The following is a 25,833-nucleotide window of genomic DNA, read 5'->3' on the forward strand; positions in this document are numbered from 1 at the left end:
AGCTTACATGCTTAGTCATCATTAAGTACTATATAACCATCTTCCAAGGCTGGACATATTCAAGGTTTCTTTAGGTCAAGGCTGTAGGCAGGGTAAATGTGCTTTCTCTTAAAGTATAATTACTCTTTAGGTGGCTCTGATTACCCCCTTACAGGTTAAATATCTGGTCTGCTGGGCCTGATCAATACACAGACACAATACAGATAGGGAATGCCACAGCTGGTGACTACATCACCATGAAAGTAGCATTTCTAATTAATTTAAACACCTTCTGCTTTTGGGAAGTGGTGGTTACTTGTGTTCCATCATCTGCTGCCTTATTTTACTCAAACTCTTTGTCCTTTGAAATAGACATCGTGTTTCTTTGACATCTCTGCTTGAATCATTCTTACAGATAATATGACGGTGATCCACAATACATACTGAAATTGAAAGTGGCTTGTAATTTTGAGTGATATTTTGAAGTTTTATGTTGACTCACATACAGTCAGATCCATAAATATTGGGACATCGACACATTTCTTATCTTTTTGGCTCTATACACTACCACAATGAATTTGAAATGAAACAAACAAGATGTGCTTTAACTGCATACTTTCAGCTTTAATTTGAGGGTATTTACATCCAAATCAGGTGAATGGTGTAGGAATTTCAACAGTTTGTATATGTGCCTCCCACTTTTTAAGGGACCAAAAGTAATGGAACAATTGGCTGCTCAGCTGTTCCATGGCCAGGTGTGTGTTATTCCCTCATTATCCCATTTACAAGGAGCAGATAAAAGGTCCAGAGTTCATTTCAAGTGTGCTATTTTCATTTGGAATCTGTTGCTGTCAACTATCAATATGAGATCCAAAGAGCTGTCACTATCAGTGAAGCAAGCCATCATTAGGCTGAAAAAACAAAACAAACCCATCAGAGAGATAGCAAAAACATTAAATGTGGCCAAATCAACTGTTTGGAACATCCTTAAAAAGAAAGAATGCACCGGTGAGCTCAGCAACACCAAAAGACCCGGAAGACCACGGAAAACAACTGTGGTGGATGACCGAAGAATTCTTTCCCTGGTGAAGAAAACACCCTTCACAACAGTTGGCCAGATCAAGAACCCTCTCCAGGAGGTAGGTGTATGTGTGTCAAAGTCAACAATCAAGAGAAGACTTCACCAGAGTGAATACAGAGGGTTCACCAAAAGATGTAAACCATTGGTGAGCCTCAAAAACAGGAAGGCCAGATTAGAGTTTGCCAAACAACATCTAAAAATGCCTTCACAGTTCTGGAACAACATCCTATGGACAGATGAGACCAAGATCAACTTGTACCAGAGTGATGGGAAGAGAAGAGTATTGAGAAGGAAAGGAACTGCTCATGATCAAAAGCATACCACCTCATCAGTGAAGCATGGTGGTGGTAGTGTCATGGCGTGGGCATGTATGGCTGCCAATGGAACTGGTTCTCTTGTATTTATTGATGATGTGACTGCTGACAAAAGCAACAGGATGAATTCTGAAGTGTTTCAGGCAATATTATCTGCTCATATTCAGCCAAATGCTTCAGAATTCATTGGACGGCGCTTCACAGTGCAAATGGACAATGACCCGAAGCATACTGCAAAAGCAACCAAAGAGTTTTTTAAGGGAAAGAAGTGGAATGTTATGCAATGGCCAAGTCAATCACCTGACCTGAATCCGATTGAGCATATGTTTCACTTGCTGAAGACAAAACGGAAGGGAAAATGCCCCAAGAACAAGCAGGAACTGAAGACAGTTGCAGTAGAGGCCTGGCAGAGCATCACCAGAGATGAAACCCAGCGTCTGGTGATATCTATGCATTCCAGACTTCAGGCTTTAATTGACTGCAAAGGATTTGCAACCAAGTATTAAAAAGCGAAAGTTTGATTTATGATTGTTAATCTGTCCCATTACTTTTGGTCCCTTAAAAAGTGGGAGGCACATATACAAACTGTTGTAATTCCTACACCGTTCACCTGATTTGGATGTAAATACCCTCAAATTAAAGCTGAAAGTCTGCAATTAAAGCCCCTCTTGTTTTTTTTTTAATTTCAAATTCATTGTGGTGGTGTATAGAGCCAAAAAGATTAGAATTGTGTCGATGTCCCAATATTTATGGTCCTGACTGTATATTTTAAAGGCTAATTCACCTTTTTTTTCTAAATTCCAGATCCCCTATGTACTAATATACCATTAGTGTACTTCTTATGCAGAAAAGACAAAGCTTTCTCTGTCTCTTAGGCCAGGCTTTACCCAAGTCTCCAGTGTGTTCCATAAACAACTCCTCCATTACTTCCTGCTCCATCCTGAAATGTGGTATTTTAGATGACAAAACCATTAGAAGGAAGTACCTCTCCAACTGACCCCAAAAACAGACTCTGCACCTGCCCCCCCCCCCCCCCCCCTCAGCAAGATTGCTCCCACCCAGCCACTCCGTCACTGCTTTTCCAATGCAGGCAATGTCTGCTCTGTTCTCACTAAATACACAGCCAGGCTATTCCTCCTTTTGTATGTTACATGTTATGCTGGTTGAAAAAAGACACAAGTCCATCTAGTTCAACCAATAAAAGGGAAAAAAATATTAAATCCTATATACACAATCCTATATCCACAGTTGATTCAGAGGAAGGCAAGAAAACCTAGCAAAGCATTATCCAATTTGCTCCAGAAAGGGAAGAAAATCCTTCCTGATCCCCCAAAGGGCAATTGGATATTCCCTGGATCAACTTTGCCTATAAATGTTAGTATTCAGTTATATTATGTACATTTAGGAAAGAATCCATGCCTTATTTTAAAGCAATCTACTGAGCTGGCCAGAACCAGATTTTGTTGGAGTCTATTCCACATTTTCACAACTCTTACTGTGAAGAAACCTTTCCGTATTTGGAGATTAAATCTCTAATCTTCCAGACATAAAGACTGCTCCCCTGTCCGCTGTGATGACATTAGAGTGAATAACTCAACACCAAGTTCACTATATGGACCACTTATGTATTTATATATATGTTGATAATATCCACCCTAATCTCCACTTTTCAAGAGAAAATAAATTCAGTTCCTTTAATCTTTCCTCATAGCTGAGCTCCATGCCTCTTATCAGTTTGGCTGCCCTTCTCTGCACTTTCTCCAGTTTCCCAATATCCCTTTTGAGAACTGGTGCCCAAAACTGAATTGCATATTCCAGGTGAGGTCTTACTAATGATTTGTACAGGGGAAAATGAGTCAATATCTCTTCTAATACAAGAAAGGGTTTTGCTCACTTTGGAAACCCCTGCTTGGCATTGCATGCAATTACTAAGCTTATGATCTACCAGAACACCCAGATCCTTCATCCCCAGTTGTACTCCCCCTAGTATGCATAATGCATGCATATTCTTTGCCACATAGTTGCCCAATTAAACAGTGCATTGAGGTCAGCTTGTAAGTTGTAGACATCCTGTAGGGAAGTTATTCCACTGCATAGCTTGGTGTCATCTGCAAAAATTGAGATGGTACTATTAATCCAAGACCCTATATCATGTATAAATATATTAAAAAGTAAGGGTCCCAACACTGAATCTTGGGGTACACCACTAGCAACCCTAGACAATTCAGAGAATGAATCATTAACCACTAATCTGTGAATATGGTCTTTATCCAGTTTTCTATCCATTTACAAAGTGATTTTTCCAAGCCTATAGATTTACCCTTAGGCTCCATGTACACGGGACGTTGTTAAGTCCATTGAATGCTGTAATTTTTTTTTTTAGGACGTTTAAAACATCTGTTGTGTCGCGTTTGCACCCGCGTTTGCAGGCGTTTGCGTTTAAAACCGTTCCTAGAGGTCAAAAAAATCATTCCCCTTTAAAATGAAAAAACGCGAGCGCCAAACCCGGGTCATCGCGTTCGGTCACGTTCGGTTTTTGCGTTTGAAACGCCGGGAAACACACGTTCGAACGCAAATAATTGCGTTCCAAAAAAACGTCCCTGAACTCAAATGCCTGTAAATGACTGTAAACGACCCTGTGTACATGGACAGATAAGATAACATGTAGGTTGGTTCAGGGGCTTCTGAAAAAAACGCCCAACTGCTCCTAAACGGCCATTTACAACATCCCGTGTACATGGAGCCTTACACATTAGCTGTGTGTGGGGAACTGTGTCAAGCGCTTTAGCAGAATCCAAGTATACTATATTCACAGCCACTTATTTGTCTAAGGTTTTACTTACCGCCTCATAAAAATAAATCAGATTTGTCTGACAACTTCTGTCCTTTGTGAATCCATGCTGCCTGTTGCTAAAAGTATTTTTTTCCAGCAGAGTTTCTATATGTGGTATTTTATTAAACTCTCCAGTATCTTCCCAGCTATAGAAGTTAAACTAACAGGTCTATAGTTACTTGGTAAAGGATTTGATCCCTTTTAAATATAGGCACCACAGTGGCCTTACACCAATTTTGGTACTATTCCAGTCATTAAAGAGTCCCTAAAAATTAGAAACAATACATTTGAAATGACAAAGCTCTATTCTTTTAGGATCAATGGTTGTATGCCATCTGGTCCAGGTGCTTTATTTACCTTTGTGCTGTCTAAATATTTCTGGACCATATCAGTTTTGGGCCATAGTGGATCATTTGAGGCTGTACCAATACCATCCCCATTATAGACATGAGCTCTAATATCCTCGCTTGTTTGCACAGAGCTGAAGAAGGAATCTATTAAATATGCCCTCCATTTGCCACAGACACCCACTCCTGATTATTTTGTAAAGGGCCTACATGCTCAGACCTGACCTTTATACTATTAATACTGAATATATGAAGAATTTCTTCTTCTTTTTCAATCTTTCATTGGTTTTTAATTTTTGCGGCCTTGATTTCCTTTTAACATTTTTCTGTTATATTCTTTCTAGCATTTAAATGATGATAGTAATACTTCATTTTCTTTTTTTTAAAAAAACTCTTTTCTTATTATTTATGGCTTTTTTAACTTTGGCTGTGAACCACATAGGTTTTATTTTTAGCCTTTTAAACTTGTTGTCCATGAGAATATACTTTGCAGTGAGTTCGCATGCAGTCTTTTTAAAGAATTTCGATTTCTGTTCTGTGTTCATCATCAATTCCAATATTCCCTTCCAGTCTAAGGCTGGCCATACACTATACAATTTTCTTGTTCAACTTTCCGTTAGATTTACCAAAACCATGTAATATAGGGTCAAACCTAAACACTTCCAATTTGTATGCAGTCAGGCAGGACCTTGCACTACATAGTTTAAGGTAAATCTAAAGGAAATGGAATAAGAAAATTGTATAGTGTATGGCCAGCCTTAGTCTTAGAGAGCAGGCCTCATCCTTGGAAATTTTGCTCTCTTAAAGTTAGGTTTTTTCAATTTTCAGTGTGTGCTTATTGTTTCATGTTATAGTCATGTTATAGTCACTGCTACCCAGATGTTCTTTTATATGAACATTGGTAATAAGCTCTGCATGGTTTGAGATTACCCAGGTCAAGCAGAACATCATTCCTAGTTGGGGTCTCTACGAACTGTACCTTAAAATGGTCCTGTAATAGGTTTATACATTTTGCCCTTGTTTGAGCAGTGCCGTTACTCCAGTCAATATCAGGGTAGTTAAAATCCCCCTTTATTATCCCTGCCCCAGCCCTTGCAGCCCTTTCTTTTTGTGCCAGGAGCTGAGTATTCACCTCCTCAATAACACTGAGTGGCCTATAACAAACTCCAATAATTACTTTTGTAGTACGAACACCCATGTGCAGTCTCAACCTCATCACACTCTCCATCAACTGGGTCCTTTTTTACACCCACTTTAATATCACTTCTCACATAGAGACAGACACCACCACCTTTCCTTTTTACCCTTTCTCTCTGAAAGAGAGCACAGCCAGGAATATTAATAGCCCAGTCATGTGACGAATGAAGCCAAGATTCAGAAATACCAATTAAGTCATAGTTCTCTTTGTGCACCAAAGCCTCCAACTCACCTATTTTGCTTGGCAGACTTCTTGGTGAACAAGCACTTTAATTTATTGTCACATTTTATTATTATAATTATTATTATCATACAGGATTTAGATAGTGCTAACAGTTTGCAACCATCAACTATGTAGTGTAAGAGCCTGCCTGACTGGATACAGAGTGATTGGATAGATAGATGTGTCCTCCTATTATATAGTTTTGGTAAATCTAAGGTAAATTTTACAGAAATTGTATTGTGTATGGTATGGAATATACACCTAAAATGAAATAGTAACGCTTTTGGTGCCATTAATTGTTAAGGGTACCCCGAACACAGAAGCAAGTTCACATTTTTCCATGTGAAAAAACTAGCGATAAAAGCAGCAAAGCATGCAGTAAAAAAGTAAAAAAAAACGTGTAAACCGCAATACGCCAAAATGTCCCATAAGCTGTTTTGTCATGTGTAGAGCAGCACATTGAAATCAATGGACTGCCCTATGTGTTTTAAATTAGCCCAAAAGTGCATTCCCACTATGCTAGGTGTGAATGGGTCAGAATGCAAAATTGGTGTGTTTACACTTCAACAATGAGGCACCATTCACATCTGCGCATTTCCAAACGTACGGCAAAATGCACAGAAAATGCATGCTTTGCTGCACGCTTTGGAAATGTGCTGCAAACGTGCATCACACTTGTGTTTACATTTAATCTTAATGGCACCCCAAGCACGTGTAGCAGGCATGTGTCTGCATTGCAACAAATGCATTACAAGGGCACCAAAATGTATGGTAAAAAATGCACCAAACTCCGCCCAATAACAAAGACTTCTGGATCTTCTTTGGGGCATTTGTCACACAGCCTATACAAGCGAAGGGGCTGACCTATGTGTGACAAACCCTAAAAAAAAAAAAAAAAATGCATGTGTGAGCACAAGTTCCCGCTATGCTGAGATGTGGGCCAGACAAATGAGTGTCTCCATTTACTTCATCCTATGTACTTTTATAACGATGTCCATACACTATGCAATCTGATTGTATAATCTTTGTACAATTTTCTTTAGATTTACCAAAAATATGGTATAGGAGGACCCACAATAGAACAACCTATTCAATTGGTATCAAATCAGACATGCACTTGCACTATATCGCTGATGCTATGTCTAAAGGAGATAGTAATGTGTAAGGATGCCTTAATAGAAGAATTAGGAAAGTGGGTGGAAATTGAAGAAGAGGCATTATATAAATGAGGGAAGTGTAGTCCAGAGTGCTAATATACACCTATTCTGTGATGTATTAAGCCACTTCAAGATGGGTGATCATCTACAGGAAGTGATGAAAGCAGTATGTACAAGTATTGGAGGATGAAAATTTTACTTTGAAACACTCAATTTCCCAACTCCAACCACAGCAGAAAGACTTGGAAAATCGTGAAAGGCGCCAAAATCTACGTTTCAGGGGGATCCCTGAGACCGTGAGGATAACAATCTGCGCTCCTTTTTATTGGGACTGTTCAATACCCTAGCCCCCAATATAGTTGACATAGATTGGCGCTTGGACCGTGCACACAGATCACTGGGCCCGAAACCCCCTGCTGGAACCAGACCTTGTGATGTTATAGTCTGCTTTCATTACTATGACAGTAAGGAGGCCCTAACGTTGGCTACCCGCAACAAGTCACAGGTGGATTATAAGGGGGCCAAGATCCAAATGTTCAACGACCTCTCTCAAACCACCCTGAACAAACGAAGGAACCTGCGACCAGTGACTACTTTCCTGTAGAAACATTGTGTCCCCTATTACTGGCGTTTCCCCTTCCGCCTGGTTGTCACTAAGAATGGTACTCAACACCAAATGCGTGAACTGCATGAAGTGGAGGCCTTTTTCCGCAACTTGGGCCTTCCACCTATGCCCAAAGAGGATCTTGTGCCGCAGCCCGTTTGACTCGTCCTATTCCGTCCACCCCTGGACGCTTGTGGACCCCTGTCGAGGTATGCTTTCATAGGTTGAACTGGATGGACTGGTGTCTTTTTTCAACCTCACTAACTATGTAACTATTACAATGTATGGTTAACAGCAAACACACACACACATCATAGGTTGAACTGGATGGACTGGTGTCTTTTTTCAACCTCACTAACTATGTAACTATGTAACCACACAGAGAAGGAATATTGGGACCCCCCTCTGTCCTCGTCACCTCAAGCCTCCAATTTGAACAGCGCCTATTGGTCCTGATATGGCACTTACCTAGGCCTGTGGCCTCTGCGGCTACTTTGTGGCCCTTTTTTCCACCCTGATGGGGTGGTTACCCTTTCCCCTCCCATGGGGTTATACGTTAGTTGTGTTTTATGGCTATTTATATTTTTTCTTCTTTCAATAGCTGTGTCTCTGTCATTAAGTTCAATGTTTTCTTTTTATTTTTTGTTCCGCTGAAGAGCCGGCGGGACTCACCTCTCTCATCCTCGTAGGAGTTTGTCATCTGGAGGCTCCCGTGTTGTCCCACAAGTACCAGGACTCTGGTTCTGGTCTCCTGAGATTTCATGATCTCTCAGGTTTGGTACTGAAGTTCCTTTTGACTGTTTTTTGGACTTGCTTTGTCCTGTATTACTTTTCTCTTTTTTTTGTTGTTTTTCCTTTTTTTCTTTTACTTTTTTGCAAGACCTTTTTTGGGTTGGGTCTTGCCCTGTCATCATTCCATTGTGGATCGGTGCCTCTGTGCCGCATCTGCGGCCGTGACACAGATTGCATCGGAAACTGTATGCTTTTTGTATGTTTTGAGTGAACAAAATGCACTTATTGTATTGTTTAACGCTTCTGTCCGCTGTTTCGATCCCCTCTTCCCATGGCTCTGAGAATTCTCTTGTATAATGTCAAGGGACTAAACTCTGTACAGAAACGCTGGTTAGCACTTAAGGAGTTTCGCACTTCTGGTGCAGATGTAATTTTGGTTCAAGAGACTCATTTTCGTTCAGATGGTTCATTTAAATTTGCCTCTAGGCATTTCCCCACTGTTTTCATGGCTTCCGATCCGTCTGGCAAGGGGGGGGGGGGGGGGGGTGGCAGTCCTGATAAAAAAAACATGCCCTATTCGGGTTAAAGATTCCATGCTAGATCCTCGGGGGAGATTTGTGGCATTGGTCTGTGATTATCTGTCCATCTCTTTTACGATACTCAACATTTATGCCCCTAATTCGGGTCAATTGGGGTTCCTTAATGACGTTTTTCAATCCACCTCTCACCTGTGGCAACCGTTCACGGTGGTGGGTGGTGATTTTAATCTCATCATGTCACCACATAAAGACCGCCAGTCATTGCACAGCGACACGATGGCTTCTGTCCCAGGCAAAGGCGTTCCGCAGGTGGGTACGCTCACACAGGCTGTTTGATTCTTGGCGTATCAAGCATCCTACTCACCAGCAGTTTTCTTTCTATTTTTCTCCCACAAAATGCACTCTAGGTTAGATCATTTTTTCATCTCCGCTCCCCTTATACCTTGTGTAGTTACCTCTGACATTCTTCCCATCACCTGGTCGGACCACGCCCCAATCATGATGGAGGTTTCCTTGACCTCCTCGCCTCCTAGAGCCTGTCATTGGAGTTTGAATGATCGCCTTCTCCAATCTCAGGAGATATGGGACAGACTGACCCGAAACCTGCAGGAGTTTTTTGATTTAAACGAGGGTTCTGTAGATGAGGTGTCCACGTTGTGGGAGTCTCACAAGGCTTTTTTTCTGGGGCTTATGTATAGCGGAAGGCTCCCGTCTGAAGAAACAGACGGAGGGCCTGCGATCCTCTCTCCTGGCCGACCTTCGGGTGGCGGAATCCCGGCTTGTGCGCTCCCCCACTGTGTCCAACCTCCGCAAGGTAGTGGGTCTCCGGGATAGACTTAAGTCCCTAGAGCTGTCCAAAATGGCTTGTCCTGGTCACGCCAGCGTTTTTACGAATAGTCTAACAAACCTCATATCATGCTGGTTAACCAGCTCCGTCCCCAGCCCTTCCACTCGATCCCGGATCTCTTGATTCGATCTGACGGTACCCCCACTCACTGTCCTTATACCATGGCTGAGGAGTTTAGTGGTTTTTATAGCAAATTGTATAATTGCCTCACTCCTGAGCATCGTTTCAATTTTACCCAAAATAATTTCAAAGCTTTTTTGCGGGAACTGTCCCTCCCCAAGCTTTCAGCTGCCGATCTCCTGAAACTGAACGCGGACATTTCCTTCAACGAACTTGCCTCTATGGTGAAGCATTTGGCTCCGGGCTCCGGGCCCGGGTGGTTTGACTTATCTCTATTATAAATCCTTTTTGCCCACCATTGCTCCGCATCTCCTTGAGCTTTACGCCTCTCTGTTGGAATGCAAGATCCCCCACCCCCACTTTACTCACTCCTATATCTTGGTCATCCTCAAACCGGGGAAGGATGCTTCCCTCCCTGATAATTACAGACCAATAGCACTGTTAAACTCTGATTATAAAATTTTCACTAAAATCATGGCTAATAGACTTGCTAATACTATCCCTAAACTGGTTGATCCGGATCAGGTGGGTTTTGTACAATCTCGTCATGCAGGTGACAATACTAGGCGCACGGTGGACCTGATCGACCTTCTTGATCGATTCCCCCGTCCAAAAGGCCTTTGACCGTCTCAGCTGGCCCTACCTTTTTTCCACTCTACAAAGGTACTGTCTGAAGGGCCCGTTCTACCGAGCCACTGAGGCTCTTTATGCTCTGGTCACGGCGCAAGTCCGTTTGTCCTCTGCCTTTGTGTCACCTTGGTTCTCCATGCCCAACCGCACCCGCCAGGGGTGTTCTCTATCCCCTTTACTCTTTATTTTGTGTCTGGAGCCCTTGGCTGCGGCCATACGCTCCCACCCGGATATCACTGGGGTCCTGATGCAACACAGAGAATATAACCTCTCCTTGTTTGCAGACGACATTCTATTGACCCTGACCAATCCTCTGGTATCCTTGCCCTCATTACACTCAGTGTTGTCCTCCTTTGGTGCTATCATGGGCTATAAGATTAACGCCTCTAAAACTGAAGCCATGCCTCTACATACCCCTCCAGATCTGCTGTCCCAGCTTCAGGGTTTGTACCCCTATAGATGGTGCCCTACGGCCCTTAAGTATTTAGGGGTCCATCTAACTCCTTACCATTCTATGCTGTATAATGCTAACTATGTTCCCTTGTTTGGTGACATTTCTAAGTCTCTCCGACAGTGGATGGGATTCCCACAGTCCCTCTTGGGATGCATAAATGTGTTAAAAATTTCCATCTTGCCCAAATTGCTTTATTTGTTTGACACCCTCCCGGTAGCGATCCCCCTGACCCAACTTAAAGCTCTGCAGAGGTCTTTTCTCAATTTTATTTGGAAAGATGGAACTCACAGATTAGCTGCCAAGGTAGTATTTTCTCCGAGGTGGAGGGGGGGTCTTGGAGCTTCAGACGTTATTAAGTACTATTATGCCTCTCACCTCCATGTGGCGGCTTCCTGGTCATCCTTGGTGGCTCCCAACCGGTGGTCAGAGATAGAGCGTGGTGCGATCTTCCCGGTCCACCCTTGCTCCCTCCTCTGTTCGCCCATCTTACACACGGACAGGGTGTTGAAGGAGATGTATCTTGCTCCCATGTCACCATGGAGGTCTGGCGCAGGTGCCTACACAGGTTTTCTCTCTCTTCGCCATGTCCTCCCCTAACCAGTGTCCTGTTTAACCCCTTGCTACCGGATGGTTTCCAGATTGGTAGAGTATGGTCTTGGACCCATGCCCCTCTCTTCCAACTCCACAACCTAGTCCATCCGGTATCTCGCACCCTCTTCTCCTTTGAGACATTGCAAGCTAAATTTGCACTCCCCAAACAAACCTTTTATTTCTATCTACAGGTACGCAACTTTTTTAGATCCCTGGCGCCCCCTCTGTCTCTGGAGTGGCCGTCCGCATTTGAATATTTGTGTGCCCATGGTCCTCACCAGGGACATTTAGTGTCCTCTATATATAACATTCTCCATGATGCTATCCCCCTGACTGAAGACTATCATCCATATATGCAAAAAATGGTCCAAAACCTTGCAACGTCCTATACCTCTCCCTCTATGGAGTAAGATCTGGACTTTTGCCTTTAAGGCATCTAGATGCGTGGTGCAGAGAGAGACTACCTTAAAAATCATTCTTTTTTGGTATCGAACCCCAGCTCGCCTTCACAAAATTAACCCTGCCAGCTCTGCTCTGTACTGGCGATGTGGGGTCGAGATAGGCAATTTGTTTCACATTTTTGGCAATGTGCTGATATTCAACCCTTCTGGAACATGGTCATGTCACTGCTCTCCAGTGTTACTGGTTTGCAATTGCCACTGGACCCGTTGCACTACCTATTGGGCCTTCCATTCCCTGGTATTCCCAAATTGACAAATAGACTGGCTTCCTTTATACTACTAGCTGCCAGGCGGGCTATTCCGCTCCACTGGATCCAAAGAAGCCCTCCTGACAAAACCCTTCTACTGCGATTGGTATCAGAGGTCCAGGGGATGGAACACCTTACTGCATTGGTCTATGATGAAATGACTAAATTTAATGCAGTTTGGGCTGATTGGGATCTCTATCACTCAAGTTTGAGCTGAGCCCTGGTGCTCTCCCCTTGGATACGGTTTATCATTTTCCTTCTATTCCCCACGTTTTCATGTGATCTCAAGTGCCTTGTATTACCCTTATTAACAACGCTGACAATGTATTGTTCTCCACACGGGGGCACCGTCCCTTCCTTTGTAATGTTGGTTCTCTTAATTCTATCTGTTTCTATTCATTGTAACCTTCTTTTCTAAATAAAAATTATAATTTAAAAAAAAAAAAAATTCAAACAGTAAGGTTAAGATTGAAAGCTTCTCTCGATAAGGTAAATTCAGAGATAAGTGAAAAAAGCACATTGGGATGGCTTGAGCAGAAAAGACTTCTATTTATTATGAAAAGTGAAATTCTGCCTGTAAAGGTGAGTTTAGCCTTTAAAAGGTCAGATACACAAAAGCAAAATTTAATTTACAGGTGTTTTTTTTGTCTGCTAATCTCTTGGTTGCTTATTCAACAAGATCACTTCACTTTACAATAGATCCTGGCTTGTACTTTTGTGTGTTTCTACCCTCCACTGGGCATTCCGTTACTTATTTTACGTTTTTTTCATATTGTAAAATCCAACAGAAAGATGGACCATCTTGTAATGGCCATGGTGGGAAAACACTTTTCCAGAGAATGTGTAGTGAATCCTATCACAAGTATGTCCCCTGGTATATACTTTATATTATAGAATAAATAATTTTAAAGTGTAACTTCATTTTTGATGAAAAAACTACTTGGTTTATTTACATTGCAAATGCCATTGTGGACTCATATATGGATTCCACCCACTTTCTACAGTTATCTACTGATTCCTGAGTGAGAGGGTATTTCTGCTACAAACACAGAATCAGCCACAGTGTTGTAGTAACAGATATACTACTAAGAAGAGCAGTGATCCAAACGTATGGGAAGGAAATTACATTTGAGGAGTTCTGTATGTTCAGCCATGTGCAGGTCCCCCTCTTCAATATGAAAAAAAAATTAGTTGATTTATTTCTAGTTTGATAGCTGACTGTCGATTGTACTGAAGGTACATTGCATTAGTGTTAAATTCTGAAAAGGCTTATGTAGAATTTATGTATGTTATCAACTTTTTTAAGTTGTGTTACCCTTTAATAACGCACATGAAATACTTTAAAATACTTTAAACAAACAAGATATGGATAACTTGCTTGGTAAATAACATCCTACAGCTAAGCAGAGTAAAACAAGTCTATCTGGAAAGAGTTATGTTATACATGTTTTTATTATTTTTTTTACTTATAAGTAGTCTATTACTACAGTAAAGAACAGTAAGGAACGGACCCAAGGAAACAAACCCATTAAGCTTTCTAATGAAGTGTTTAATGTAAAGCATTACTGCTTAAGGGTATTAATGGAATAAGATTCTAACACCACTGGGTTCCTTGGCATTAATGCAGACAGCAATATTGAAACTGTTGTAGTTCATTGTCCTGGAGAGGTTTGTTTACTGTGATATTTATGGAGAAGTGGAAGATTAATGGGTACACAGATTAATGGGACATTGAAGAACAGTGTGAGTGAAGCCCAACAGAGACGAACAAGGAAAGAAAGAAAAAATACAATTAACGTAGCCACACAGAAATGAAATAACTCATAAAAATCAAAAGATATCCTAAGAATTTATGTAGAATATTGAAGAACACTCATCGTCCACAATGTAACCTTATATTTGAAAGTATTTGTATTAACGAATATCACTTAGAATGTGTACACCACAAAAACTTCCCATTAAAAGCTTAACAAAAATGCCATGCATACTTTCTTAGTCAGTCAGGCTGCTGCCTATTCTGTTCATTTTAAAGTGACACTTAATCTTTGCTAATAAATACAAAGGGAACAAGAAAACGTGTCTTGGTTGCAATTTAAAGGAGGTTTACATGAATTGTTTTACGTGATCAAAGTTATTGTAAAGTCTCGTTTTTTTTTTTTTTTTTTAAATAACTAACATGTTTTACTTACCTCCTCTGTGCAGTTGGTTTTGCACAGAGTGGCAAGGATCCTCCTCTTCTTTGGTCCCTCTTCTCTGCTTCTACCCCCTCCCTCCTGTTGAGTGCCCCCACAGCAAGCAGCTTGCTATGGGGGTACCCGAGCCAAGCTGCAGCCTTACGTGTTCATTCTGCCATGGAGCTGTGATTCAGCCCCACCTCCTCTCTCTTCTGATTGGCTAACTGACTTTGATTGACAGCCGCGGGAGCCAATGGTGCAGCGGCTGTGTTTTAGCCAATCACGAGGGAGAGTCCCGGACGGCCAAGGAACTCGTGGACATCGCTGGATAGAGATGTGGCTCAGGTAAGTATTAGGGGGCGCTGGGGAGGCTGCTGCACACAGATGGATTTTAAAAGCTTACACATTTAAAATGAGGATCCAGAGAAAGTCAACAGGCCTTGGTATAGTCATGCAAAAACAATTCACCAACTAGAAGTAAGTGAATCAGCCCTTACTGGCATATGATGGTTAGTATATCGTATATATATGTATATATATATATATATATATATATATATATATATATATATATATATATATATATATATATATATATATATATATATACAGTATCCCTCCTCATATTTTTGTAAATATTCTATCTCTTCATGTGACAACACTGAAGAAATGACACTTTGCTACAATGTAAAGTAGTGAGTGTACAGCTTGTATAACAGTGTAAATTTGCTGTCCCCTCAAAATAACTCAACCCGCAGCCAATAATGTCTAAACCACTGGCAACAAAACAGAGTACACCCCAAGTCAAAATGTCTAAATTGGGCCCAAAGTGTCAATATTAATTGGCCACCTTTATTTTCCAGCACTGCCTTAACCTTCTTGGGCATGGAGTTCACCAGAGCTTCACAGGTTGCCACTGGAGTCCTGTTTCACTCCTCCATGATGATATCACAGAGCTGGTGGATGTTAGAGGCCTTGCACTCCTCCACCTTCCATTTGAGGATGCCTCACAGATGCTCAATAAGGTTTAGGTCTGGAGACATGCTTGGCCAGTTCATCAACTTTACCCTCAGCTTCTTTAGCAAGGTAGTGGTCATCTTGGAGGTGTGTTTGGGGTCGTTATCATGTTGGAATACTGCCCTGCGGCCCAGTCTCCGAAGGGGGGGATCATGCTCTGCTTCAACATGTCATAGTACATGTTGGCATTCATGGTTCCCTCAAAAACTGTAGCTCCCCAGTGCCAGCAGCACTCATGCAGCCACGGACCATGACACTCCCACCACCATGCTTGACTGTAGGCAAGACACACTTGTCTTTGTACTCCTCACCTGGTTGCCGCCACACATGCTTGACACCATCTGAACCAAATAAGTTTATCTTGGTCTCATCAGACCACAGCTAAACCAACGGCATCAAAATGGCTCACACACAGCACTGCAGGCTACAGCTGTGACAGGAGGAGATATTTAAGTTAGGGAGGAGATGGGCCGCAATGCATTTCCAAGGCTCCGCCTCCTTCACAGCCTGGAGAAGGAGGCGGCGCCTCGGAAACGCGTTGCAGCTAGGGTTGCCAGGACACATTAATTTCACAGGTCCTGTGGCTGATTAAGGTGGTAAATAAACTCACTTGGTGCCTTATGTGTATTATATAAGCTTTAGAACCTCTGTAATTAATATGTGTCCTCCATTAAAGGGATGAGGTGGCAACCCTAGTTGCAGCCCACCTTCTCCCTAGCTTGTGTGTCTCGTCCTGTCACAGCTGTAGCCTGCAGGGTTGTGAGTGAACCTTTTTGATGCAGCTGGTTCCAGTTAGCTTTACTCAGCGGGTCCTGGTTCGTGTGAACAGCTACTTCTTTTTCTGGCCTTTCGGTCCTTGGCAGTAGGGCTTTTGGAGCCTGATAACACCGTCGGTTTCTAAAGTGTTATCAGTGAGTTCTGACCTGCAATCACAGCTGCTCTCCAGTTCATCCTGTCTATTGTTCATGTGAACACCATACTACATCTGCACGCAATCTACAGTTTTCTTTGATGTAAGTGGATATTTATAAGTTTATAAGATATAAATTGTTGTTGCCTTTTACTCACATTGACCTGGCACCCTTTTTCTCCTTTCATTTTAGGCCTTGGTATAGTGCAATTTTATATTTCCAAAATTTCTATATAATTTGTTTGTGTGTTTGTTTGTTTTTTTCTTTTTCTATTCAATAGTTTTCATTGGATTTAGAACAATACAGATTACAGACAAATACATCTGATAACATAGCAGACGCAGCTGCCAACAATTATACTATATATTGTAGGTCATCCACCCAGGTGTTTGATTACTACAAACAAAAGTGAGTTCCCAGCCACCACATACTGCCTCTTACCAGACACTGGTGGGTTTGGAGCAGTGAGTGGTTAAGGACCACTACAGCCTCTTTCCAGAACCATGCAGCTCCCATTACTTCCAAAGACAAACGTGGTTGCAAGGTAGTGGATACAAATCCCTCTCAGAATCCTGGTAGTACCGTGTCTCACATGTAGTGGAGGATATAAAACAAAAGGGACAGGCACATAGTGCATTATCTCAAGACCACTTTATTGAGGTATAAAACACAAAAATGCACTCACCCATTCAATGCAAAATTCAGGCATGTAAAATCTAAGGTTGCAGCAAGCCGGAGGAGGGGGCCCCCTCCTTTGAAGACGTCGTAATGATGAAACGCATCAGTGGGGGCTAGCCGAGCGTCAATCACGTCACAGCCGGAAGTCCGAGCGTGGCCATTTTGTTGGTTATACGGAAGGAACACTGCGAGACAGCCTCCGGCTTGCTGCAACCTTAGATGTTACATGCCTGATTTTTGCATTGAATGGGTGAGTGCATTTTTGTGTTTTATACCTCTATAATGTGGTCTTGAGATAATGCACTATGGGCGTGTCCCTTTTGTTTGATATCCCCCACTACATGTGAGACACGGTACCACCAGGATTCTGAGAGGGATTTGTATCCACTACCCTGCAACCACGTTTGTCTTTGGAAGTAATGGGAGCTGCACGGTTCTGGAAAGAGGCTGTAGTGGTCCTTAACCACTCACTGCTCCAAACCCACCAGTGTCTGGTAAGAGGCAGTATGTGGTGGCTGGGAAATCACTTTTGTTTGTAGTAATCAAACACCTGGGTGGATGACCTACAAGTGTGCTATTACACATCCTTAAGCATTGCAATGTTGAACTATTGCTAGATTTTACCATCATCCTGCACGCCTACGTCTTCAAGCAATTGAATGCATGTGGAAGGTTGAGATGTTCTCTAATTGTTTTTAGCGCAACTCTTTTTATATGCATTACAGTTTTAACATACCAGTGTTTAGAGTTTGCTGCTAATGTAAGGGCGCGGGGTACTTTTTGTGATACTATATATTGTGTCTATAAAATACAAAGGCTGTTTATATGTAAACGAATAGCTTGTAGGTACAGAGAATAGCACAAACAATCTAAGAGGATATAATGGACGTGTTAAAGCGACAGGTCAAGCTTTGTACATAAATGACATTTCAGTAATATGTGGGTCCAGGACTGGATACATCAGGTGACAATACAGGAGTGAATCAAGTACACAAACCAAGGTAATGGTTAAAGCAAGATAGAGAGATACCAGTCAACCCAGGGTTTCCATGCTCTTTCAAAGGAATGGAAGGAATCCAATTGCAGAGCTAATGCTATTTCATTGAAGTCGTTTTAGTGTATAATATTTACAGCTTCTAACAGATTAGGGGTGAGGTCCAGTTTCCAATGTCTTTTGATTGTTAATTTGGCAGCCAGCAGGGAGGAAATCTATGTCCAGACCTAAGATGGCTAACGCTGGGTTTGGGGGGGGGGGGGGTCAGAATACCCGTGACAGATGAAATGATCTGGAAAATGTTCCACCAAAAGCTGCAAAATGTATTGCAGGACCACAAAATATGCAGATAAGTACCTGTGGATCCACACCCATGCCAGCAGAGCGATGAGGAGGCATCAAACATTTTTGCTAGCTTATAGGCAGTGAGGTACCACTTGTTAGTATTTGATTGAGCAGTGTGTAACTGATGCATTGAATCTAATCACTCTGAGTTATTGGGAATTGGAGAAGGAGTCTGCAGCTCTGTTTTCTATTTAAGCATGGGACTAGTTTTTGCAAACTCGTATTTGCAATGAAGCAAAATGCCTCTGGTGGCTTTGGCCGGGTTGGAAAGAAAGTGCCATATCTTTGGATGCAGGTTCAAATGGAGCATCGGAGCAGTCAATAGAAAGAGACAAATCCAAAGAAGAGTAAAATAAGAGTGTGGAGGTAGGTTATATTTACTCATAAGAGACTCTGGTGGGCAGGGCACTCCCGGATTTAAAAGGTCACCTTTCCAGTGTATACCATAATGGTCCCAATCTGATAAAGATAAGTGTGGGATTAGTCTTGTCAGTACCGTTAGGGGGAATTTATTGTTAAGTCAAACTATTGCGTCATCATTAGAGTTAATGTTTTTCCTCCATGCTAAAATTGAGGCTCCAGTGGTATATGGCAGTGAACATAGCATAAATCAGCAAGAAGCAGATTGCTCAGGTCATCAGTTTTGTTCAACCCCTTCTCAATGTCCACCCACAGTGGTGGTACAGGAGCATTGAACCAGTATATTAATTGGTCTAGATGGGCAGCTGTGTAGTAGTCATAGAGGTCGACCATACCCATACCACATACTGACCTATGCTTCCCTAAATGTGAGGGGAGGCATCTAGCTCTTTTTCCCTGCCAAATAAATCGTTGAAGTAGTTGTGTTAGGGCCTTTAGATAGTATTGTAGGGAAGGAATATGTAAAGAGATACAAAATTTGGGGTAGAATTTGCATTTTATAAGCAGCCAGTCTTCCTACCTACGATAGTTCCACCCGGGATAATAGGTTGAGTTTCCCTTCAAGTGTGGTTAGAAGTGGCTTGTAGTTCACAATAGTGTTGGGAGTGATGACAACTCCAAAGTAAGGAATGCTTTTGTCCTCCCAAGTGTTTGGTAGTTTTCTTTTGAGAGTGAGTTCCATTCTAGTAGGAACACAAAAGTTCAGAATCAGGGATTTTTTAAAATTTAGTAGTAGGATAAAATGCTAAATATGGATAAAAGGATGTGAGCATGTGGCAGCGATACCAAAGGTTTGGTCAGTATTAGTATGACATCATCTGCAAAGAGATTGAATGGTGTGGGTTCTCTCTTTAACCTTGAAGCCTGTGATTTGTGAGTGTGATTCAAATGCTCTCCGCCAATGGCTTTATCAACAGGTTAAAGATTGTTGGGGACAGGGGGCATCCTTGTCGAGTGCATTAAGAAAGGGTTTGTATAAAAGACTAGCTGTATACACTTGGGTGAAGGGTGTAGAATATATAAAACCGCTGAGAGTATCAATCCCTTAAACCCAAATATGGTTAACACTTGCATCATATAACCCCAGTGTTTTCTATTGAACACCTTTTCTGCTGCATGGTGGTCAATCTTTAATATGCGCCTGGAGGGGTCCGAAATTTGTCTACCCGGGACCAATCTCATTTGGTCAGGTTGCACTAATCTAGGAATTACTTCATTCAATCCATGTAACAAGATTTTTGCGTAAAACTTGATGTCTGAGTTTAAAAGGTAAATAGGACGAAAATTGGCTGGGGTGATAGTTGCTTTACCCGGCTTTGGAATAGTTACAACGTGCGGCTTTAGCATTTCTGATGGGAAGGTGGCCTTTGTCACTGCTGCATTGAATAAGGGGGTCAAGTGGGGTATTAGGAGGTCACTGAAGGTGTGGTAGTAAATCACTGGAGAAACCATCAGAACCTGGTGACTTGCCATTAGGCAAGGTCTTAATGCCTTTACAGATTTTTGAGTTGTAGAAGGGCCTGTTGAAGATTTTTAGGTCAGAGGCTGTAAGAGAGGGGAGATTGAGATGGTCTAAATAGTTGGAAATCACTGATGGGGAAGGCTGTGGAGTTACGGGGTCAACCTTCAGGTTATAGTGTGAACCGTAGTAATCTGCGAATGTGTCTGTTATTTGCTGCGGGTTAAAGAGTTTTTGGTTTGAAGTCAGGTGAATGAGGAAGGAAATTGCTCTGAGTCTTTGCAATTTTAAATGTTCTGTCAGAAATGTAACTGCCTTATTATAGAAAGCATAATAACACAATTTGAGGCAGTGTTGCAACACCAGATGGGAGTAGTGGGGCAAGTAGTGGGGTAAGTGTCAGCCTCTGAGATCATCATGGTGACAGTCGCATAAACTGACCATTTGATGTCAGTGATATCAGAAGAAAGCACCTTCTGTAGCAACCATTTATCTACTAAAAATCTATAGATTCCGGAATATGAATTTTGCCTTGGAGAATAGTATGTGAAGTCTTGTTCGGAAGCATGTTGACATCGCCAGACATCATGAAGATCTTCAGTGAAAAAAAGCGATTGAAGGGAGTATGCATGTTTCCCCTGATGGATAGTGGAATCAAGATGGGGGTCAGAAACTGAATTGAGACTTCCACATACTATCAGGCTGCCACTTTGCATTTGCAATCTAGTAACATGCTTGAAAAGCTTACGAAAAATTTCTCCTGGTGAGCATTGGGCGCATACACTCCCACAATAGTATATGGGTTGCTGTTAATGGTACACACCAGGGTGACATACCTTCCATGAGTATCAAATGACTGGGACGAGAAGGTTATTGAATTTCTAAGAGGAATAGTGACACCTCCTTTTTTGGAGGAAAAGTCAGTAGAGTAATCATAAGGAAAGCCTTTATGTTGAAATGTAGGCGTAGCTGAATGTTTAAAGCGAGTCTCTTGAACTATGAGGAGGTCCGCCTTGGCAGACATTGATTATTTTTCCATACAGAGAAACATTTGGCGGGGGGGTTGAGGCCATGGGCATTAAGTGACAAAAGTTTCAGTGGCATTGCAAAGCAGGGGTAAAGATGGTATAGAACAATTTATTCCACATGAGCTCTCTGTAAGCGTAGAGATGAAGGGAGAAATCAAGAACATGCTTGAGTCCCGTAGAAAAGAGAGAAAGGAGTAAACAAGAACAGGAACTGATAAAGAAGGTAAAAGGGTTCCAAAGCCAACCAAGAACAGCTATGCTGCAGAATCAAACAGGGGTATGAGTGCTGTTAAGCAAAAACTAGAACTCTGAGGGGGCCGCCAGACAGATAACATCAACAGTGAGGTGTAGTGACCCAGGTCAGGCTGCCTTTTTCTTCGTAGAGTGCTTGTGGACAACTTTCTTCCATTTGATGTAGGTTTTCAGGAAAGGGCAAGGAGGCACTAGTTGTGCTGGATCTACTGGAACAATACTCCAATCCTTCAAAAGATAAATTTTATTCTCCAGGCTGTCGATAAGAGATGTGAAGCTCTCCCGTGTGGGAGTTGGGATGACTGAATCAATTCAGGGATTCTTCTAATTTTGCAGTTATTGCGGTGTGGGCGATCCTTTAAATCTGCCACCATCGATTTCAAGCAGACAATCTCCTCATCCTGCATTGTGTGGGCATCCCTCATTGCATTATAAGACGTTGCATATGTGCTCATGGTGTCCTGTAGTTGGTTGACCCTTTCATCCAAATGTTGTACTTTTGCGGAGTGTTTCTTAAAACATGCTAACATGTCAGCTTGAAGTGAGGAGCATATTTACAACAGCATATCTTTCAGCATGGTGTCAGATTGGTTTATCTGTGGTAGGATCTGTATATTGGGGGTCATATGATGCATGAGTGTCCAAGCCACATACATGCGTGCATGGTTCATCAGGGGTATCTGGCCGAGAGTCCCTCCTAGGGCAAGATTTGGCTGGGCTTCTTGTGCTGGGAGAGATGGGCAGGGAGGAATCCTCCACAATTTTAAAATCTGCAACTTTTATTTCAATAATACCTGATGATCTTATCAAGAAGGCCCTTGTTCAGGCACTTCCTGTTATTGGATGACTGGGCTCTGGCCCTGCCTCACACTTGTGCCCCTGTGCTGTCACCCTGTCACATGACCCTGAAATAAAATGCTATAAAAATTATAATGTCTGAGGTACATAAAGTCCATTACAATATCAGTTTAAAGGAAGACAGAAGAGAGCCTCTAAGTGTAAAATTTAATGAACATACACTAAATGGAGCAATCAGCTAAATAAAACTCACATGGGGTACAGAAATTAAGGCTCATCTAAGGGTGAAAATCCAGCAGCGAGGAAATCCATGTCCAGAAAGTTTAAAGCAGCCATGTAGCGTGATGGAGTAATACCTGGTGAGAGCATAATGGACAGCAGAATAAAACGTAGCACTGGCTGGCATGTGATGTCTAGAGATGTCCCGAACTATTCGCCGGCGAACAGTTCCCGGCGAACATCGCTTGTTCGCGTTCGCCTCGGCGGGCAAACATATGCGATGTTCGGTCCGCCCCCTATACATCATCATTGAGCAAACTTTGACCCTGTACCTCACAGTCAGCAGACACATTCCAGCCAATCAACATAGAGAAGGGATAGTGCTGCTGCTGCTGCTGCTGCTGAATTAATAGGTAAATCATTAGCTAGGTCAGTGTTCTGTGTCCACTTCTGCTGTAAGGACAGCATCCTGACAGCACCCCAAAAAGCGCTTTTTAGGGCTGGTATATCAGTCTGCTTTTATTTATTTTTTTCTATATATATATATACAGACTGTACTGTGTGCACACCACTCATCGGGTGGCACAGTACCTTGCAGATAAAGTAATTGAATTTTTCCTCTGTAATATAATTGCAGTTGCCTGCCAGTGAGTGTCAGGCCCACAGATTGTACTGTGCCCACTGCAAATGGACTGTTTGCGGTTGTTTGCGGTGCCTTAAACGGGGAGTTTGGTCTGTCAGAGTTTGGTCTGTCACTGTGAAGCGGGCAGAACCCTTACACTACCTGATCAATACAACATCATACCTGATCGTATTCACACACTGGATGTTTTAAAGCATGTTATTCCAAACAATTTAGGAATGTTAGGTGATTTATGCCCTTTATGGATTAAAACCTGACTCTGCGTCAACTACGTAATTTTCCATGGGAGTTTTGCCATGGATCCCCCTCCGGCATTCCACAGTCCAGTTGTTAGTCCCCTTGAAACAACTTTTCCATCACTGTTGTGGCTAGAAAGAGTCCCTGTGGGTTTTAAAATTCGCCTGCCTATTGAAGTCTATGGCGGTTCGCCAGGTTCGCCCGTTCGTGAACATTTGCGGAAGTTCGCGTTTGCCGTTCGCGAACATAAAATGTTATGTTCGCGACATCTCTAGTGACGTCACCTATGGGAGAGGAGACACAATGTGTTTCAGAGCAAGTGCAAGGCTCGTACGGAGCATACATGCTCAGAAAGGAGTCTTGAGGCACGTAGAGATATATAATCTCTAATTTTAACAGATTATGTATATACTTCTGACTGGTACCTTGAGCTGTTATAAAGCTTCATAACAGATCAAGGTACCAGTCAGAAGTATTTACATAATCTGTCATAATTAAAAATTATATATCTCTACTTGCCCCAAGACCCCTTTCTCCATCTCTGTGTTCCATTCTGCTATCCACCCAGCTCTTACCAGGAATTACTCCATCCTCACTGGCGAGTACAGGCTACACTGCAGCTTTAAACCATCTGGACTGGATGCATGGATCTCCCCGCTGCTGGATTGTCACCCTTAGATGAACCTTTATTTCTGTACCCCATGTGAGTTTTTATTTGGCTGATTGCTCCATTTATGTACATTAAAATATTACACTTAGAGGCGCTCTTTTGTCTTCCTTTTTTTTTTTTTGTCACATGAGCCTGAGCTTGATCCTGGTCTAGTGCTGGTTCAGTGCTTCTGAAAGGAAGCAGTGGAAGAGTTGGCAAAAAGGAGGGAACTGAGAAGCTGCTTACCCACATTGTGCACCTACATCATCCATACTGTGCATGCACACAGACACCCTGGCACTAGTGTGGGTGAGGGGGGGGGGGGGAAAGGGGCTAACCATTTTATAATGTAAGTGAAGAAGTTTATTGCTTTCTTTCACCAATTTTGTGGCATATTTTTTCTCACTCTTCACCATTATGGAGCACAATATTACTGAGCAGCACACTTTACACAGTACTTTATCTTACATAATCATTACCCCTGCACTGCATATACTATATTGTACATTATATCCCTGACATCAGCACTGTATATTCTATGTAGTATTATATATTCCTGACTCCTGCACTGTATATACTATGTTGTACATTATAGTCCTAACGATTGTACTGTATACACCATGTTGTACATTATACTCCTAATTAGAGTTGAGCGGACACCTGGATGTCCGTGTTCGGCCGAACTTGAAAAAAAAAGTCCTGGTCCGTGTCCCGGACTTTTTCCGAACTTTACCTGGACACCGAACCCCATTGAAGTCAATGGGGACCCGAACTTTCAGGCACTAAAATGGCTCTAAAACAACAAAGGAAAGGGCTAGAGTGCTGCAAATGGCAGCAAAACGTAGTTAAGAGCATGGCAAGTGCTCTGCAAACAAATGTGGGTAGGGAAATAACTTAAAACAACAAAAAAAACAGAAAAATAAAACAATGTTCTTCATCTCTGAAGGAAGAGGACCATATGGAGTAGGAGGGAGGTTGAGGTGGTGGTGGATGTGGCGGTGTCATAGGCGTGCGCACAGGGTGTGCCGGGTGTACCTGGGCACACCCTAATCACCTAGGGCACATTAGCATTATCGCTCTGTTTGCCAGCGAGGAGATAGGAAAGATCTCCCTCGGACCTGCTCTGCTCTATTTCACTTTGCCAGCAGGGAGAGTAATGTATCGGGCCATGTACCTGTAGGCAAACACATGCATGTGTATTTCAACTTTGGGGTGCACACCTTAATGCAATAGGCTGCGCACACCTATGGGCGGTGTAGGTGGAAGCGGCGGTGGAGGAGGACCAGGGCCGGATTAACAGCATCATGGGCTTGGTGCCTTGCCATGCACCCAGAGGAGGAAGGGTGCAGCCATGCATGCCTAATTCAACATGGGATGCTGTCTCTGAAGCCCATAAACACATCCATGCATCGCCAACTGTCCCTCCTTGTCCGGCCTTCACGCTGTGTGGGGAGGTTCTGAGGGTGCTGCCTGGGGAAGCGAGCATAGAAGCCAGACTTCTGTGTTTACAAGTGACAGAAGAGCGGTAACAGTGAATATGGCCAACCCGGGGCCTATATAAAAGGTAGGGGCCTGGAGCTGCAGCTCCAATAGCCCCTACATTAATCTGGCCCTGAGGAGGAGGACGAGGTAGCCAACACTGCTTCTTTTCA

This window comes from Pelophylax lessonae (genome assembly GCF_965119305.1).
Source record: "Pelophylax lessonae genome assembly, chromosome: 1".
Classification (NCBI taxonomy): Eukaryota; Metazoa; Chordata; class Amphibia; order Anura; family Ranidae; genus Pelophylax; species Pelophylax lessonae.